The sequence below is a fragment of the Nicotiana tabacum genome, chromosome 13 (assembly GCF_000715075.1).
Source record: "Nicotiana tabacum cultivar K326 chromosome 13, ASM71507v2, whole genome shotgun sequence".
Taxonomy (NCBI): domain Eukaryota; kingdom Viridiplantae; phylum Streptophyta; class Magnoliopsida; order Solanales; family Solanaceae; genus Nicotiana; species Nicotiana tabacum.
Window position 1 is genome coordinate 16624390 of NC_134092.1, and position 12559 is coordinate 16636948.

Consider the following 12559-nt stretch of genomic DNA (forward strand, 5'->3'; position numbering starts at 1 on the left):
TTTGGAGAAAATTGAGTAAACCCTTGTTCAAAAGAAGAGCACAAATATTCAAAAATCTTATTGAATCAGACCCATATAGCCTGGTAGTGAGTGTACATAGACAAAATATAGTCTAAATCTCGAAGATTGAAGGTGATGACACTTGATTTGGGGATTGGTACTTGCCAAAAATGGGGCAAGTACTATGTAATGCCATAGTCTTGTAAGAAACAACGAGATAATTCATAAAAGGCAAGTAGATCGCAGAGAGAATCCATGAGTTGATTGGATTTGGAGAAGATTGGGGAAGACGGATGCTAGGGTTTGTGAGGAAGAAGGTTCGATAGGTTCTGGGGGCGGCGGAATGGGGAAATGGTCTTTAGGGTTAGGTGTTTGGTGGATTAAAAAGGGGAGATAGTTTGTGGGCTGTTGATCTTTGAGATCAACGGCCAAGATTAAAAAGGAGATGGGGCGGGTCATAAAATGGGTCGCGACAGTGATGGCTAAAAGGGTCGTTTGGTCTGGGTTGTGGGAAAGGGCTAAGTGTTTTGGGCCTATTTTTGGTCCGAAAATTGGCTCAACATTGGGCTGGTTTTAAAACAATTGGAATTAAAGAAAAATAAATTAATAAAATAGCTGTATAAATAAAAAATATTATTTATGAAACTAAATGTTTTAGAAAATAGTATATGAAGGCTGTAAAGACATAAAGAAGTTACTTTGAACCTAAATAAAATAATAAACACAATTAATTGTAAAGTATAGGCTATCATTGCAAAAACTGTGTAAATAGTTAAAAATGAAAATATAATTATATAAAGTGAAATAAAATATTATAAAGAATATATGTGGGTGTAAATAATACATTTGGATGATTGAGTCATCACCAAATAATTTGAGGAGCAATTAATAAATATATGAATAATTTAAATGCAAGAAAAATCAATTTTAAAGCCTTAAAAATTATGGAAAATTATAGAAAATACTTATATGACTCTTGTAAATTGGTGATGGTTCAAAATAATATTTTGAAAGTATATATAATATTTATAAAAATATGAGGGCAAAATTGGGTATTAACAACTGCCATTCTTTACCCGGGAATGATGAAAGAGGTATCGGGTAAAGAAAATGATGACCATTTTTTTCCGAAATGAGTGGGGATGATGTGTTTTTGAAAAAAGGGGACGAACCCTGGTTCTTGAGTTGTTTACATATCCCTGGTATTACGGGAATCAGGACGTGTGTAGTTTTGTATCCAACGACGAACGAAATCGATGGAGTTGTTATAAGAGTGATCGTGTGTTTCAAAAGAGGATCTTTTGGATATGATAGTGTCGTGAGAAACAGATAATTTCAGGTGGAGCTATGAATGCGAATTTGAACGTTACAGATGTATAAGGCGACTATTTGAACGGCTACGGGATAAAGGATAATCAATTGCTGATCATCGGTTGCGTTTGAGATGATCGAAGGATGTGAATGTTGTGAACGGAAAACGGAGCGAGAGTTGCTCCTGTTTGTAGAATGGTTACCTCCCTAGTTACTTGCAAAACTTAAAACACGATGCACGTGAATATATATAGTTAGTGTGGAAATTTAAACATGATGCAAATTCCCTTCGGACCATGAGAATTGTCTTTGGACGATGAGGATGATATCCTTAGACAATGACGTCCTGGGCCATGAAGTATATGATAAGGGATTCATAGGCCATGAAATGGTGTCCTCGGGCCATGAGGATCGTGCCTTTGGACTATGACGCCTTCGAATAATAATATGCAGTTTTGAGAGATCCTCCAGCCATGGCATGATATCTTCGGGCTATGAGGATGATGCCTTCAGACTATGATGCCTTCAGACAATGTGGCGATGTTTCGGCCCATAAAATGCAACGATGTGGCAATGTTGATTGTTCGATAGAGGAAATTGCCACGTGCGAGAATGAAGAGAAGTCGTGCTTAACCTTGTGTGAGATGAAGGCCGTGCTTAACCTTGTGTGAGATGAAGGCAGTGCTTAGCCCTATATAGATAATGAGGGAAATGATTAACCCTATGTGAATGAAGGCAGTGTTTAGCCTTATGCAATGACAGAGGCAATGCTTAACTTCATGCAAAGAATGGAGATAATTCTTAGCCTCATGCAAGGAAAGACAATGCTTAGCCTTATGCAATAATGGAGGCAGTGCTTAGCCTCATGTAATATAGCAGAGACAGTGTTTAGTCTTCATTCAAGGGAAGGCAGCTCTTAGCCTTATGCAATAATGGAGGCAGTGCTTAACCTCATGTAGTGTAGTGGAGACTGTGCTTAGTCTCATTCAAGGGGCGGTGCTTAGCCTTATGCGATAATGGGGGGAGTGCTTAGCCTCATGCAGTGTAGCGGAGATAGTACTTAGTCTCGTGCAAGGGAAGGCAGTGCTTAGTCTTATGCAATGAATGGGGACAATGCTTAGTCTTATGTAAGGAAAGGCAGTGCTTAGCCTTGATGATGGAGACAGTGCTTAATCTCATGCAATGTAGTGGAGACGGTACTTAGTCTCATGCAAGGGAAGACAGTTCTTAGCCTTATGCAAAGAATGGAGACAGAGCTTAGTCTCATGCTATGATGAGGGCAACATTTAGCCCTATGCAGGAAGAGCAACGATTAAATGTGAGAGGGAAAAATAATTCTTAGCTTGACGCATTTTTGTTTGGTGACGTATGTCAGTGTGATGATAGTGATATTGTTGTATGTATATGTTTGTGGACGTGTTTGTTATATCCCTCGTGCCTTCATCCAAAGAAAAATTGTGAGTTTCGGGGGGAAGGTTGGTTCGTGCCTTCGATTCTTCGTTTCATCTTTGCTCCTTGTCTTGACACCTTGTTCGAGTCAACCTGGGAAACATCTGGCTATTACAAAATGAAATTTTTGTAAATATGCATTTGTGACAAATCATAAAAATGTAGTTATTCAAAAAGATGTGATAATGCATAAAATAATTTTGTCGGTGACTATGACACACTTTGAGACATTGCAACCTCCTCAACTCGGAATTTTGAGGACCCTCCTCAAAATTATGTCCCAGTTTGTATGCCTACTTCTGCCAATACTCTTCTTGGTGATCCTTGATATGATGAGATCTGACGAACTGCAATCATGCCATGGATTCTGACCATAGAGGGAAAGGAAAATTTTATTATGATGTGACCGAACCCACGGGGCTACCTACGTATCCTCTCTTAAACGGGAATCAGGTCGAGTGTAGTTCAAGTTACATCAAATAAAAAGTGCAAAATAATCTTAAACATAATATCTCTTGATTGCAACTGAGTTGATAGGTTTTGGCCATATCTCTCCATCCATCTCTGCAAGTATAAGTGCTCCTCCTGTCAGTACTCGATGAACCATGTAAGGGCCTTGCTAGTTGGGTAAGAATTTCCCCTTTGCTTCATCCTGATGTGGAAAGATCCGTTTCAGTACCAATTGCCCCGGTGCGAATTACCTCGATCTAACCTTTTTGTTGAAAGCCCTTGACATTCTATTCTGGTAGAGTCGACTGTAACATACTACGTTCTCTTACCATCAATCAGAGCCAGTTGTTCATATCGGCTCCGTATCCATTCTGCGTCGCTGAGCTCGACTTCTTGTATGATTCTTAAGGAGGGAATCTCCACTTCAGCGGGAATAACGGCTTTAGTACCGTAGACCAGTAGATAGGGAGTTTCCCCAGTTGACGTACGAATTGTGGTACGATACCCGAGCAAAGCAAAAGGTAGCTTCTTATGCATTACTTGTAGTTGTCCACCATTCTTCTCAATATCTTCTTGATGTTCTTGTTGGCGGCTTCTACGGCTTCATTCATCATTAGCCTGTATGATGTAGAGTTTTGATGCTTGATCTTGAATGTTTCACACATAACTTTCATCAGATCACTGTTGATATTCGCGGCATTCACAGTAATAATTGACTCAGGTACTCCAAATATACAAACAATACGATCCCGGACAAAATCCTCTACGACCTTCTTAGTCACAGCCTTATAGGAAGTGGCTTCAACCCATTTTGTGAAGTAATCTATGGCCACCAAAATGAACTTGTGTCCATTTGAAGCAGCGGGTTCGATTGGTCCGATGACATCCATGGCCCAAGCAAAGAAAAGTCGGGGTAAACTCATTACATTGAGTTCGTTAGGCGACACTCGTATCATATCAGCATGTATCTGGCATTGGTGACACTTTTGAACATATTTGATGCAGTCTGTCTCCATGGTCATCCAGAAATACCCTGCTCTTAATATTGTCTTGGCCAAAACGAAACCGCTTATGTGAGGTTCGTAAGTTCCGGCATGTATTTCTTCGAGAAATTTAGATGCCTCCTTAGCATCGACACATCACAACAATCCCAAATCAGAAGTCCTTCTATACAGAATTCCTCCACTCTAAAAGAAATGGTTGGCCAATCTTCGAAGCGTGCGCTTCTGAGTGTGTGTAGCATTCTCTGGGTATTCTCCTTTCTCCAAGTATCCCTTGATATCGTGGAACCATAGATTTTCGTCAAACTCTTCTTCAACATGAGCACAATAAGCTGGCTGCTTATGAATTTCTATTGAGATAGGATCGATGAAATTCTTGCCCGAATATTGTATCATGGAAGACAAGGTGGCTAATGCATCTGTGAACTCATTCTGAATCCTTGGAACATGTTTGAATTCTATCTTTGTGAACCGCTTGATCAACTCTTGAACACAATGCAAGTATGGCAATATTTTAGTTTTCTTGGTAGCCCATTCTCCTAGTACCTGGTGTACCACTAGATCAGAATCTCTGATTACCAACAACTCCTAAACGTTCATGTTGATGGCCAACTTGAGCCCCAAGATACAGGACTTATATTTTGCCATATTGTTGGTGCACAGGAACTCGAGCTTTGCAGATACAGGATAATGTTGAATGGTTTCTAATACTAAGACAGCCCCAATGCCTACTCCTTTGAAATTTGCTGCTCCGTCGAAGAACATCCTCCAACCGTCATACGTTTCGGTAATATCTTCACCTATAAACGGCACTTCCTCGTGGGGAAAATACATCTTCAATGGATCGTATTCTCTGTCTATGGGATTCTCTGCCAAGTGATCGGCCAATGCTTGCCCCTTGACTGCCTTATAAGTCACATAAATGATGTCGAACTCACTTAGCAATATCTGCCACTTTGCTAACTTACCCATAGGCATAGGTTTTTGAAAGATGTATTTTAGTGGATCCATCTTTGATATGAGGTAGGTAGTGTACGCACAGAAATAATGTCTCAACTTCTGGGCTATCCATGTCAAAGCACAGCATGTGCGCTCCAATAAAGAATACCTGGCCTCGTAAGGTGTGAACTTTTTACTTAGATAGTATATCGCCTTCTCTTTCCTCTCGATTTCATCATGTTGCCCCAAAACGCAGCCAAAGGCTCCGTCCAACATGGACAAATTCAACAGTAGAGGTCTTCCTAGTTCTGGCGGGACCAACACGGGCAGCTTAGATAAATATTCCTTGATTTTGTCGAAGGATTTCTGGCATTCTTCAGTCCAATTTGTTGCAGTATCTTTCCTTAGCATCTTGAAGATCGGCTCACATATCACCGTTGATTGTGCTATAAAACGGCTGATATAATTGAGGCATCCCAGGAAACTCATCACATCTTTCTTATTCTTTGGAGGTGGCAAGTCTTGAATAACTTTGATTTTTGATGGGTCTAGCTCAATACCATGGTGGCTGATGATGAAACCCAAAAACTTCCCAGCAGGGACTCCGAAGGCAGATTTTGCAAGGTTCAACTTCAAATTGTATTTTCGAAGTCGATCGAAAAACTTCTTCAGGTCTGTCATGTGATCTGAACTCCTTTTAGATTTGATGATAACATCATCCATGTACACCTTTATTTCCTTGTGTATCATGTCGTGGAAAAGGGTCATCATGGCCCTCATGTAGGTGTCCCCAACATTATTCAAACCAAACAACATCATTTTGTAACAATATATCCCCAATGGTGTGATAAAGGCTGTCTTTTCGGCATCATCTTCGTCCATCCAAATCTGGTGATATCCTGCGAAGCAATCCACAAAGGATTGGAGTTCATGCTTGGCGCAGTTGTCGATCAATATGCGTATGTTGGGCAACAGGAAATCATCCTTAAGACTTTCTCTGTTCAGATCTTGGTAGTCAACACATACTCTGACTTTCCCATCTTTCTTCGGAACCGACACAATATTGGCTAACCAGGTCAGGTATTCGACCACTCGAAGAACTTGGACTTTGATTTGCTTGGTAACCTCCTCTTTTATTTTCAGACTCATATTTGGCTTGAATTTTCCGAGCTTCTGCTTCACCAGTGGACACTGGGGTTGGTGGGTAGCTTATGAGCTACTATGGATGTGCTTAACCCAGTCATGTCGTCGTAGGACCATGTGAAAATATCCTCATATTCCTTTAGAAACCTAATATATTCTTCCTTCTCTGACAGTGATAGATGAATGCTTATGTGAGTTTCTTTGACTGTTTTAGAATCCCCTAAGTTAACTGCCTTAATTTCCTACAAGTTGGACTTTGGTTTATTCTCAGAATTCTCTACTTCTTTGATAATTTCCTCAGGTATTATATCATCTTCCAAATCTTCCGAATCACTGTCCTTATGTTGCGTTGTCTCATTACATGTCACAGTCATAGGTTCATTAGGATATCTATTAATTACGCTGAAAAGAATGTAGAAAAATAATAAATACAAAAAGAAATAATACATTAATAAAGCTTAAAATTATCAATAAGTACGACTCGATGGCTCGAGTAATTATTAAAACAAAAATGTCTTAAATGCTCAAAAACAATTTTAAAACAAGTCATTCTAATTCTGTCAGGCTACCCAAGTACTCGGCGAGCCCGGGATGGTGCGGAGGTCTAGTTCTTAAGAACAACTCCTTCTCCCACTGTCTAAATAGTAAGGTCTTCCTCCTCTTCCTCCTCCCCCCTCCTATAAAATTGCACTGCAGTCCATATCTTCCTCGTCCAGAAATAGTTTCCTCATATCGGCCAAAATCCCATCTTCCTCGGATCCCTATATCATGTCAGTCTGGCGGAATGTCTGGTGCAGCGGTGGTATGGGTTGTTCCAACGGATAGTAATCGGCGCACCATGGCAGTGTCCAATCCTGATATTCTTGCACGATATATTCATACCCGAGCCTAAAGGTCGTGTCATGATGCTGCGGTCGTATGGGTTCTGTGATTCCCTGAAGCTTTCGGCCAAGACCCTTGCCCGATTTATATCCCATCCACAACAATATGCTTTCTATCTTATTGCTCCACCATATTTCCTTCTCAATTGCATTCACCCGCTCAATGTGGTAGTATGTTTCTCCTCCTAATTTTATCCATTTTTCGATGACTGGAACGGTCTGGTTGGTATAGATAGGGTTGCTTCCATCTCCATGAATGATCATCTCCTGATAATTCCACTTGAACTTCACAACCTGGTGCAGAGTAGAAGCAACTGCCCCAGCTGCATATATCCACGGTCGTCTCAACAACATGTTGTATGTGGCAGATATATCTAGCACTTGGAATTCGACATCAAACCAGGATGGTCCCATCTTAAGATCAAGGTTGATTTCTCCGATAATGTCTCTCTGAGATCCATCGAATGCTTTCACATTCATGATTCCCATCTATATCTCGTGAAGGCCTTTACTAGAGTGGTCAACGGGCATATGTTCAGGCTCGAACCTCCATCTATCAGGACCCTGGCAATGAACTTGTCTTCAAATTGCACACTGATGTGCAATGCTTTATTGTGACTCAACCCTTCTGGTGGTAATTCATCTTCGTTAAAAGTAATTTTATGACTCACCAGTACCTGTCCAACCATGTTAGCCATCTCTCTGCTAGTGATACCGACGGGTACATAAGCTTCGCTTAACACTTTCATCAAGGCATTCTTGTTGCGTCTGAATTTTGCAATAGTGACAAAATGGATATTTGGGCAGGAGTCTTTTTCAGGTGGTCAACAACAAAGTATTCCCTTTCTTGTACCTCCAAAGATCGCCAGTGCCCGTCTCAAGGACATGCGGCTTAGATACAGTTTCTTCTCATCCCAGAACATGGTAGCAACCTCAATCAGTTCCCTGTTTGGTTGACTATTCAGCAAAGATGGAAGGTTACCCAATACTCTCCTCACATGATTTTTGTCACAGGGTGCAAGGTCATTCCACCAGTCAATTAGCAGAGGTGGGACATTCTGGACCATACCGAACTTAGGGATTCCATGCTTCATTTTTTGCAAACAAATAAAGGGTAGCCCTTTCCCCCTCCAGATTCGACTATTTACACAATAATGATCAACATGTTGGCACGGTTTCTCCAAGTAATACACATAGTATGATGGTGTCCTTTAGGATTATGGAAATCCCGTTGGACTTTGGACAAGGTTCAACTAAGCGGGTTGTTACGTCAATGACGTATAAATCGGTACTGGGTTTAGCATGATGCATGTACATTTCAAATCAGAGTGTGGTTTTCTAGAAAGGTCTAGACTGGTACTCTCAAGTGGACAACTTGAGAGGGAAAGGTACGGGACCGTCTACTGCACCGCTAATCAACTAGTCTATCATAAATAATCCTTTTTGGTTTAAAAGGGTATTTTTTAGGAAAGCGTGGACACTCATTAAGCATCGCTATGTTGATAATAAGCATAAATGGAGTATGATGCAGAGCATTCTTTATGCAGAAATAGTAACATGTTGTCAAGTATTCGCATGATAAAAGTACATAAAACAGTAAATAATATGGTAAAGATGAATAGGAGAAGAAAAAGAAGAGAAAAGAAAAGAAAGACAAAAGAGAAGCCAGTTTAACTCATGAAAATGTGTGAGAACATAATGAAGCAGATAGGGAAATAGGGAGGGGGGAGTCATGATATAGCGATATTAGACAAGATGAAAGAAATGGGGAGAGGACGTACATGTCATAGCAAATAAAGGGAAATAAGGGAGGGGATGTACATGTTATAGCAAATTAAACAAATAAAGAAAGATAACGGAAAAGATGTACATGTCATAGCAAATTAAGCAAATAAATGAAGATAGAGGAAGGGATGTACATGTCATCAAACATATCCGTTAATCCGCACAAGTCAACTTCGTTATGGTAAGAGCCTAAGTGTAAATCTCCAGTAGAATCGCCATGCTGTCGCGCCCCATTTTCTCACGAAAGCGGATTTTGACATGTGATAACTCTTTTAAATGGGTATTAAAATAGAAGAGTCACCACCTAATGATTTTAAGGTGCGTTAAGGCACCTATTTACAAATAACTCTGTTTGACTAATCTACCTCACCAAAAGATCGGGTAAGGGCTCAAATTACCTCGAAGAGAAGGTGTTAGACACTCTTCGAGATCTATAAATGTGGGTCCCGGCCAAAATTTACGTTATGTGCATGATATAATTAAGCTAGGTGATCATATAAGTGAAGAAAAATGTGGAAGTGAAGGTTCTATTGTAACACAAGCAACTGTAAAGAAACAGCACAAGAATTAAACTAGAAAAATAATCAGTACAAGTCTTAGAGGATACAACTGCGTTGGTCTATATTTAATGACTAAGTATGAACAATGAACATAAAAAAAGAAGGGGGGTCCAAAGTTTTTTAGCCTAAAGGATCACCTTATGTGCAACATAAATAATACTTCGCAACTCCCTTAGGGTAGGGCTTTCTTATATTATTCAGCGGGCACTTACTATCATCTCCTGCTACCCAATTACTATCTTGAAGTTGTTTACCTAAAAGCGTTCTAGTTCAATTCTAAATCGTGCCCTGTGTGTGCTTTACCTGTCCCATGCTTATGGTCCAGGAGGCTTTGGACCTATTACTTTGGTAGTTTTAGACTTTTCTTAGGCTGCTCAAAATGAGAAAAACTAGGCGCACAATAAAAAACAAATAAGACTTCACATAGACAACGCAAAAGGGCTCAAATTCACCTCCTCGCGTAGACTCAGATGCACGTAATTAAGCAAATAGTTATGATTGGGTTCAGAATTTGGTAGACGAGAACCATAATTGGCAGATTTTAGAATTGCAACGTGCTATGTAGTTCAACCTTATATGCATGGGTCTATATGATTAAGCGATTCAATAGTTAACATAAAGTCCTATAGGTAGGATTTCTAGGCAACCAGTTTTGACGAAGTAGCTATTTTTAATACATATTTCCGTTAAAAGATCCTATAGATTCATGCTTTCTACGTGAGTAATAGCATCCTATAGACATGATTTCCAAGTGATTTGCAATTGGCAATGAAGTCATTGAGAGCGCATATTCGTTCATTTATCCCTATAAGTATGCTTTCTAGGCGAGTTGTGTAATAAGAAAAGAGTACCAGCAATAACAACTTTTTAGTTACTCAAGTTGAGAGCCTACAGTCATGGTATCTAGATGAGTCACGTATACCAAGGCATACAGTTTCAGTTATTTGTATTGACCCCCTATAGACATAATATCTAAGTGTGACAAGTCGAATTCAGATCCTATAGGCATTCTCTCTAACCATTCAAGTCATTATAAAGACCCTAAGTCATGTTTTCTATGGGATTAACATGTGTACAGATAATTCCTGAGTATGAGGCATGATGAACAAACAAATAATTAAAATCCTATAGGCATGATCTCTACTCATTCATGCAAGAGATAAAGTACCCCAAGCCCCATTTTACTAATCCCCAACTATTTGTTTACAAGTTATTACAGGCCCAAGAAGAAATGACACATGATGACAAATTACAGTTTGAATGAATACAAGACCAATGAGGCAATTACAAGCCCAATACAGAAATAACACAGGGATGTCCCCAGGCCTTCAATGGTCTTAATATTCGCACAACAGCAAACCCAGACACTGGCTTACCATAGCAACCTGAGTTCCATGCTCAAACCCAATATGTATGGCCCAATACTAGGCCTCACGAATAACTTACTTACCCAAACACATGCCAAATTCAGCCATATAGGTGACAAAATACTCAAAGAATTAACTAAACAACTTAAACACTTAGTTCTTAAAGTTGTAGTTAATAACAGCTCTAGCCAGGATATATAAACAAGAACAGGCTAAATTGAAAGGCACATATAAGGCAAGTTTATGCTTGTAATTCCAGCAAGAAAGTTTAAGAATGACAAGATTGACCACCATAGGATAGTAAACTATTCCAAAGAGTTTCAAAATGAAACATGATTAAGAATCAACCTATAGAACCTTAGATGAGGGTCTAGCAGAATCACAGACAAGAAACAAGCAAAGCACAACCTTCTCATGAAAGTGTCTATCATGAAAAACCTAATGAAATGAGCATCATAACAAAACAAGTTCAAGATCAAGAAATTACTTAATAGAGCAGGAGGAAAACTTTAGTATGCTGAACATTAGTCACAATATAAGAGACACGTCAATTTTCAGAAGCAAGATAGGCTAGTATTGAACCCGGTACTAGTTGGCCATATATAGGAGGAGAGGTTAGTTATGATATTTACTCTTAAAAGGTTTAACTAGTACCGAAGAATATAGAGTTGGTCAAGTCAACAAACACACAATAAAGATATAAATTTCATGAGAACAAGTTATAAGGCAGCAAGTTAGGCATGAATGACTCAGCAGGAATTAGAATAAACCCTAGGCGTGATTTTGGTTTACATAACAGTCTAGAACAAGGTAGAGAGGCAACCTCAAGATTAACAACAAGCATCAGCATAACATAGTAGACTAAACAAGTTTAGGAAAGCCAGAATTCAAAGTAAGAAGGGACATATTAAACTAGATTATCATACCACACATAAGTAAAAGGAGATGTTGCAGTTCACCTTATAAGTTGTAAGTAGTATTACACAACACATGATTGAATTAGGCATGTAAGACACATTAAAGCACACAATTAGCAGGATACCATATTTGGGCCGACAACATAGTTAGGCATTAGTCTCAGTAGGGTATTAGAACACGCGAGATGATCTATCACAAGAATGTAGAACAAAGTAGGGGGATAAACTTAGGAAGAGTAGTAATTAATAAGCATTCGAACATACACATTAGCGTAAATATGCTTAAGAGATCCGAAATCAAGGTTTAAAATTAGGCAAGTTCAGATACTAGAGAAGTATAGAGCCTCAAGAACAACCTCAGAGCAAACAAGGATATAAATAATAGCATGTTAATTCACAAAAGTTTTAGGGACATAGATATATAAAGCAGGAACTCAAACGAAAAGAGAATGAAATTGCAAGGGCCAAAGGTACCTATCAACTACAAATTGACAAACAAGTAGACAAGAAGAACAATTTCAACAATATCTCAAACGTCAGAAGCAAGAAGAGCAGTAAAACCCAGGAATCTCAGTGCATCAGAGTTCCCAAGGATTTCGAATAAAACCCGGGCAGTGCTCACATGGAGAAAGGTCCGATAATCGAATTCTGGTGGCCTTGACTTTCAGCCGGCCAAAAGACTGTAGTATAAGACAAGTGAGAGTGAGAGAATAATAGTAATTTCTATGATTGTTCAGAGCTAGAGGGGAACATGGA